Below are 8,826 nucleotides of genomic sequence, written 5' to 3'. Positions count from 1 at the left end.
AGCTTGTGTCTTCATTTTCATTGAAGTCTCGAAACATTTTGATTTCTTCCTTTATTTCCTCTTTGACCCAGAAGTTCTTAAGAAATGTACTGCTGAGCTTCCACATTTTGTTACTAATCTTTTGTTGATTGTTAAGTGTTAGTTTAATTCCACTGTGGTCTGAGAAGATGCTTGGGATGATTTCAATCCTCTTGAATTCTGTGATGCTATCTTTGTGGCCTAACATATGGCCTATCCTTGAGAATGACCCATTTGGATTTGAGTAAAATGTGTATTCCAGTTTCTTGGGATGAATGACTCTGAAAATGTCCAATAGTTCTAGTTTATCTATCTCTTCCTTTAGCTCCCTTATGTCTTCATTGACTTTCTGCCTGGATGATCTGTCAAGTTGAGAGAGTGGGGTGTTGAAGTCTCCTACTATAATTGTGTTTCTGTTAATATATTGCTGTAGCTCTTTCAGTAGACATTTGATGTATTTAGATGGTTACTCATTGGGTGCATATATGTTACTAATTGTTAAGTCCTCTTGATTGACTGATCCTCTGAGTATTAAGTAGTATCCATTCCTATCTTTTTAAATCTTATCTGTTTTAAAGTCTGTCGTGTCAGATATGAGAATAGCTGTTCCTGCCCTTTTTTGTGGGCCATTGGCTTGTATGATGGTTTTCCATCCTTTCACTTTAAGTCTGTGTTTGTCTTGTTGAGTTAGGTGGGTTTCCTGTAGACAGCATATTGTTGGGTTGTGCTTTCTGATCCATCTTCCTACTCTGTGTCTTTTAATAGGTGAATTCAGGCCATTGACATTTATTGATATCAAAGATTGAAGATATTTTAACACCATTCTTGTAGAGTTTTAGAGTGTTTTGATATATGTCCTATTTAAGGTGGACTGATTGTTTATAGGAGACCTTTCAGAACTTCTTTCAGGGCAGGCTTGATGATAGTTGATTCCTTCAACTGTTGCTTGTCTGAGAAGGTTTTGATGCCTCCATCTAGTCTGAATGACAGTCTATCAGGATATATTATTCTTGGTTGAAAGCCTTTCTCATTGAGCACTTGCTAGATATCTTGCCATTCTCTTCTGGCCTGTAGTGTTTGTATGGAGAAGTCTGCTGCTAATCTTATGGGTTTTCCTCTGTAGGTGACTCTTTGTTTTTCTCTTGCAGCCTTCTGGATCCTTCTTTATCCTTATTCCTTTATCCTACATATCCTAAGTATGATATGTCTTGGTGTCTTTAGGTCTGGGTTAATTCTGTTTGGGACCCCCTGGGCTTCTTGAATATTTATGTCTTTGAAGTTGTCTTAACTAGAGAAGTTTTCAGCTATTATGGCCTGGAAAATGCTTTCTTAGTCTCCTTCTCTTTCTTCCTCTGGTATACCAATAATGCGTATATTGTTTATTTTGAAGTCATCCCATAGGACTCTTTTGTTGTTTTCAGCATCTATTAATTTTTTTTGAGATCTCTTACTTCTTTTTTAGTTGTCTCTAATTCATCCTCAATCTTGCTAATTCTGTCTTCAGCCTCATTGATCCTATTCTCTCTGTCCTCTACTGTTTCCTGGAGTTGATCTATTTTGTTGCCCTGTTCTTTTTTTTTTATTTTCTATTTATTTATTTATTTTTAATATTTATTTAATTATCCCCTTTTGTTGCACTTGTTATTTTATTGTTGTTGTTATTGATGTCATCGTTGGATAAGACAGAGAGAAATGGAGAGAGGAGGGGAAGACAGAGAGGGGGAGAGAAAGATAGACACCTGCAGACTTGCTTCACCGCTTGTGAAGTGACTTCTCTGCAGGTGGGGAGCCGGAGGCTCGAACTAGGATCCTTATGCTGGTCCTTGCGCTTTGCACCACGTGCGCTTAATCTGCTGCGCTATTGCCGGACTCCCTATTGCCCTTTTCTGATACTGTTTTAGCTTGTTCAGCTAGTTGTGTTCTTAGCTCAGTGATTTCAGCTTTCAGCTCTCTAATAACCATGAGATAATTAGTATTTTCTTCCATAGTCTCATTTGTTGTTCCTGCATTTCTGATTACAATTTTTTCAAATTATTTATTCACTCCTGTGATTATTTCCTTAGCTAATGTTTGGATGTTGAACTCGTTATTTTGTGCTTCACCCTCTGGAGGACTTTTAGCTGGATTCTTGTCCTGGTTTGATTCTCCAATATTTCTTCTTGTTATTTTAACCATTATATATATTATGTTATGAGTTCCCTTTATCAGTACTTTTCAAATTACTGATTACTATTGCCTGGATTGACTTGTGTCTAAGTAAGTTAGTTAAAGGGTTCACAGTGGTGGAAGTTACCAGTTGTTTCAATAGTATTTTAATCCCTGAGTTGGAGCTCAGTGCTTTCTTTTTTTTTTTTTTCTTCCCTGTAGGCTGTGGAAGCCTGAGGGCTTTTAAACTATCAATAGGCTTCAGCTTAATCACTGACTCCTGACCAAGAGATAAAGCAGGGTTTGGCAGAGATAATCCAGTGGTTATGCAAAGAGACTTTCACAGCCCCTCAGCTATGCCACTGAGGTATAGGTCTCCTGAGTTTCCTGGTTAGATCTCTGTCCCCTGGTGTCCCTCCCTGTCGCTGCTCCAGAATCTGAGGGTAGTAGCAATGGAGACTCTGAGTTGCATTTGGTGAGTCTCTGGGGAGTCCTCTCCTCCCTTCAGCTGTCCCCTTGTTGGTGGAGCAGACTGGAGGCGGTGTCTCAACTGATAAATTGCTGGACTGTTAGCAGTCGCTTAATATTTCCTTACGCTCCTCTCTCCTCTCTGTCACCAGCCACATGTGTTTGTGTTTGTACTCACCGGTGATTTAGTGGGTTCCTGTGGTCATTCTAGTCCTGTCTTGTTTCGGTCCTGAGTGGTCTCCTTTGGTATTCCTAGTTGATCCGGGAGAGGAGAGGAGAGGAGAGGAGAGAAAGTGATCTGCTGTTGCTCGTAGCTCTGCCTCCGAAGTCTCCCTGGGCTTCCATTTCTTATGGTGATTCCCCCTACTGTATTTTTAGTCCAGGTACTACATCTCTCTCTCTGATTTTGTTATAGTGTCTCTCGTATGTTTTCTGACTTTACTGAAGCTTTTTGACATTGAACTTTTCATTTCAGTGAACATCATTAAGACCATAGGTTTGATGTCCTCTTAAGGAAACTTACATATTCCTGTTGAATTTGGAATTTTACTCCAGTTTCTGTCTTGGTCCAACAGTGTGGATACTTTTCTCTGTCTTCTCATTATGCATAGTGCTCCATGAGGACCTGGGTCCAGGAGTCATTGTTTAAACATGGGTGATGCACCAAATTTGAGTTTTCAAGTGTTAAACAGTCACTAAGTTGCTTTGTGTAGGGGCTCAGACATATTTTGTGGCTGAGGATTTACTCCAGGCAGTGATAGTGCTGAATATACTCTGGGGATGGCAGGCAAAAGAATTTTGTAGAATGTGAGCTGACACTGGTACATTCCTCTCTGATCTACACCCTCCTCCCTGGCCTGTTACTATGGAGACTGAATTGCAATATGCTCTTTCAGGACTTCTCTCAGCAAGTTACAGCCATAGTCAAGAACACTGCCCCTGTGACATCCACTGGTTTACATATTTTAATTTCCATTGTTGTAGGCACAGAATTGTAATAGGATTGTGGTGCTGGGAATTTGGTCCAACCTGACCTCTGCTTGCCAGACTGTAGTTTCATACTTTATAGATCTCTTCTTAACTGCAGTTTGTTGTTACATTGAGGAGCTTTTTTATTTTTTGGGAGAGGGTATCTTCCTGAGTCTTTCTGCCAGGTTGCTACTGGTAGTCCCTTGCTATAAAATATCCCTTTCTCTGTGGGCTTTCTTCCCTTCATCTATTGTTGTGGAGGAAAAGCAGAGAGGAGGAAGACACAGATTTTCTCTATTTGGTCAGATGAGCCCCTTCCCTCAAATGGATGATTTTAATGACTCAGTTTTATATGTAGATTTCTATGTATTTTAGGTCCTAGATTTCATCATGCAATATGCAATGGTTTTTCTAAAGACTTCCAAGCATATTTCAGGTCAGTGCTTTTCAAACTGTAGTGAGTAACCGGGATTAAAAAGAAAAACAAAACAAACAAACAAACAAAACAGAAGCAAGCAAACAAACAAAAGCCTCTTATCAGTAATGGGTCAGTCCTAGTATGCAGCTTGTATCACATGTGATTTGCCATGCTAGTTAGACACACAGGCCCATATTATAAAAATGAAAATGGAATTATCTATGACCTAGTGATACCACTCTTAAGCATTTATTCAAAGGATACTGAAATACTAATTTGAAGGAACCTTATGTTTATAGCTGTATTATTTATAGTAACAAAAAGGGTGGAAGTAGTCTAAATGCCCATTAATAGACAACTGACTAAAGACGTTATAGGATATATATTCTGATAGATATATATTTCATGGAATACTACTATGAAATAAAAAAGGATGCTATTGTGTCTTTTGGGAAAAATGGGTAGAATTAGAAGTGATTCTGCTTAGTGAAATAAGTAAAGAAGTGAAAAACAACTACCAGGTGGTTTCACTCATGTGGAATCTAAAAGTGATACACATGAACTTGGAAAAAAAACAGAAGCAAACAGTTTCAAAGACTTTTGAGAGCTATAGTGGTTATCTTTGGGAGTTGAGAGAGTGGGGATACAGAACTTTGGTGGTGGGTCTTGTATGGGATTATATATTGTAATCTTAGAATCTTACAACCTACTATTAATCACAAATAAAGAAATTTAAAATCATTATGTTGTGTATCTTAAGCTTATATAATGTTATGTCAATTATATCTTGAAAGTACAAAAGAGAGTGCAAAATGTTCTTAAATAGTTATTACAGTAATTAAAAGGAATTCTTGTCTTCCTTGGTAGTAGATTACTGACACTCTGAACTCTTTCTCAGGTCTTTCCCCAACTCTCACATGTTAACAGTAAGAATTTAAGGTGTTATTACAGCTTCAATTCTTTGCTACCAATCCTTCCATGTGCTTCTCTCTGGAAGGCTCTGCATCCCTGACTCACTGACTTCAGGATCAGTCCTACAGAGGATGCTACTCTTTTTTTATATCTCACCTGCTAAAATGACCAGCATATCAAAATAAGTGATATTGAAGTTTTGAGATGTTGTATAAATTGAGTTAGTATCAATTATAATTGATATTATTTGGCATTTTCCCTTCTAATCTGTTAATTTTTATGTTATTTATGTAAAGAACTGGCTTGATTATGTGACTTTCTCTGGCCACCAAAGTATGAGAGAAAGTAACTTGTATACTTTGTGAGTGGAGCATTGAGAACCATCACCTAGCGACCATCTATCTTTACCCTGTCCACTCATCAGAAGTTCCCTGATTAGGACTACTTTTTCATTTTCCTGAAGTGAAGACAGACTGGAGTTGAGCTCAAGTGAACTAATGATGAGCATACATGAACAAGAAACAAACGTTCACTGTCATACAAACCTGAGACTTCAAGGATCATTAGCTAATATAGTACAACCTAACATGATAGAGAGTGCCTGATAAAAGATTATGTCATTATGTTTACATAACATAATTGGCAAAAATTGTGGTAGAGTCTTCAAATTTCCCACACTTCTAAATTTCTAGTAGAGATAAAATATAGGGGTCCATGCAAATATACCACTTCCCCAACACTATTTATTGAAGAGATTATCTTTTCTCTGTTGAATGTTCTTGGCTTCCCTGTGAAATATCAGATGACTGCATATGTATAGAGATATTTATGAGTTCTTGATTCTGTTACATTTATTTATGTTTTATGCCAATGCCATATTATTTGATCTTTAGTTATTTTTTGGATAGAAACAGCCAGAAATTGAGAGGAAAGGGAATGATAGAGAAGGAGAGAAACAAAGAGATACCTGCAACATTACTGCAATGCTTGCAAAGCTTCGCCCTGCAGATGGGGGCTGGGGGCTCAAACCTGGGTCTTTGCACATTGTAACATGTGTACTCAATTAGGTACACCACCCCTGACCCCAGGTATTTTGTGTTTTCATAAAAATGGGGAGTCTCTAGCGCAGCGGGTTAAGCGCAGGTGGCACAAAGCACAAGGACCGGCATAAGGATCCCGGTTCGAACCCCGGCTCCCCACATGCAGGGGAGTCGCTTCACAGACGGTGAAGCAGGTCTGCAGGTGTCTATCTTTCTCTCCTCCTCTCTGTCTTCCCCTCCTCTCTCCATTTCTCTCTGTCCTATCCAACAACAACAATAATAAAACAACAAGGGCAACAAAAGGGAATAAATAAATAAAATAAATATTTTTAAAAAATTTTAAAAATGTAAAAAAAAAAGGGGAGTCTCTGTTCCCACCTGCAGGGGAAAACTTCATAAATGGTGATGCAGGTCTTCAGGTATTTATCTTTCTCTCTCCCTCTTTATCTCTCCCTGTCCTCTCAGTATCTCTCGTCAAATAAAAAAATTGAAAATAAAGAAAAAAATAATAATGGCAAAAATGGCCACCAGGAGTGGTGGATTCGTAGTGCTGGCACCAAGCCCCAGCAATAACCCTGGAGGCAAAAACAAACAAACAAACCAATAAATAAATGGTATAAATTATTTGAAAAATACTATGATGCTAATTTGGAAGGAATGTTAGAGGCAACTTCATTCACCCATGGAAATGACATGATTAATCTCAGATAACTCAGCTAATGACTTAGCTAGAAGCAGAACCTTAGTATCTCAAGCCTTCTTGACCTTCGACCCATGTTCACTTTAACTACAAAAGATGGTTAGCACTTATTTTCTTCCTTGTCTTTTCATCCCCCCACTGCTCTGTGAGGTTACATATAGCTGTGTAAATTCTATTATTAATCTCTTCCATCAGTAAATTGTGGATGATGCTATTTAGTTGCCTCCAAGGAGTATTGTGACAAACAAAATGAATTCACACTAACTGAAGATTATTATATGGATGGAAATTTCACACAAGCTGTGAATAAAATATAAATCAATTCAAACTTAGCAACTTATGCACTTGTCCATGTGGAAGAATAATAGCTTTAGAGTATGCCACAAGGGTAGATTTAAGACTTGTTATGGGTAGACTTTAGTTTTCTATTTAGAAAGAGACATAGATTACAAACATAGAACTAAACTATACTTTTCACTATCTGTCAGGACTTTGGAAAAAAATATCAGATACTCAGTGAAATGAAAAATCACCAAATACTTAAGTCTTTATAGTCTGTAAGAGGTGAATGGTTTAAGGTAACAAATATATTTTGAAAAGATTTATTATTGTTAGAGACAGAGAACAAGTGAAGGAAGGTGGAAGACAGAGAGAACATCTGTTTATGGTGGTGGTGGGGACCTCTGGAGCTGCAGACATGCAAACACTGTGCTTTAATGTTGAGCTGTCTACCTGATCTTGTAACAAGTACTGTGGAGAAAAATAATAAAAAAAGAAATACTTTTTACACATATACATTTCTAGACATATAGAAGATAATCAAGGTTTCTTCAAAATAAAAGATTTACTTCAGGTCACCATCAAGAGAATGTCTCACTTATGCTTTTTCGTGGGTAGCTCCACTTACAATGAAGTCATCAGAAAGGAGCCTAAGTACTCAGTATGGGGCACATCACACCTACTCATCAGAGAACAATAGAGTATATTCCCTGAAACAGGGGAAGAGTATTTCCCCAAAACAGAAATGAGATATATTTATCAAAATAAGAGTAAAAGAAAAATGATGACTTCCCTGGGCAAGACAACCCCACAAATATGTCCTGGAATCCTGCCTCCCCAGAGCCCTACTCCATTAGGGAAAAAGAGGGACAGGTTGGGAGTATAGATCGACCTGTTAACACCCATGTTCAGTGGGAAAGCAATTACAGAAGCCAGACCCTGGGTCCATACTCCCAGAAGGATAAAGAATAGGAAAGTTTTGAAGTGAGGGGATGGGATTTGGAGTTCTGGTGGTGGAAATTGTGTGGAATTGTACCCCTCTTATCTTATGGTCTTGTTAATATCTCCATTTTATAAATTAAAAAATTAAACAACAAAGAGAGATGAAAAGGAAGGGGAAACAGGCATCCTCTGCTGCTTCCTGGACTTTTCCTTTGTTCTTTATCTCATGTTATAATGTGATGTGAAATGGCAGGCTATCAGGCATTTTTTTTGGGACATGGATTTTAAGTCTTGGATTTGGACTTCAGTTTCCTATAATCTCAGCCAAACCATGGATAACCTTGGGCGGCTTTAGTTTTCTCATATTTAGAATTAGAGCATTTTCTTGTGTGGGTTTTTTTTTTTTTTTTACAAATATTTTTTTCCATTCCAGAGGAAAGAATTCATGAAGCAAATCCAGGCTGTGTCCACGGTTCTGTCACTATAAATGGAAATATGCAAAGTAATATTTCAAAGGTTTCTTTATAACAAATGACCCAAATCAGACTATATCCTTTTTTTTTGAAGGGGTAGCACATTGTTATCCTTATTTTTTAAATTTATTTTTATATTACAGAATTACATATCAACAAAGTTTTGAATCCACACCATTCCCACCACTAGAGTTCTGACTTTTCAGTCTACCCACTGCAACCCACCACAGTTCCCCTAAGGTTATAGACATGGACCAACCATCATCTCTACAACTATCTGTCCATGTTTATACATAATTGCCCCCTTTTTTATGATTCAACCCTTCCAAGCCACTCATGACAACATAGCTACATCCATATGTCCCTCTCCATTTCCTTCTTTCTCTCTGGGTGCTGATGGAGCTGGAGTTCAGAGCACTCTTGCCTTCATCTCATCACTTCTTCCCCACTGGGAGTATGGGT

This window comes from Erinaceus europaeus, chromosome 10 (genome assembly GCF_950295315.1).
Source record: "Erinaceus europaeus chromosome 10, mEriEur2.1, whole genome shotgun sequence".
NCBI classification, from domain to species: Eukaryota; Metazoa; Chordata; class Mammalia; order Eulipotyphla; family Erinaceidae; genus Erinaceus; species Erinaceus europaeus.
This window is presented reverse-complemented; position numbering follows the sequence as displayed.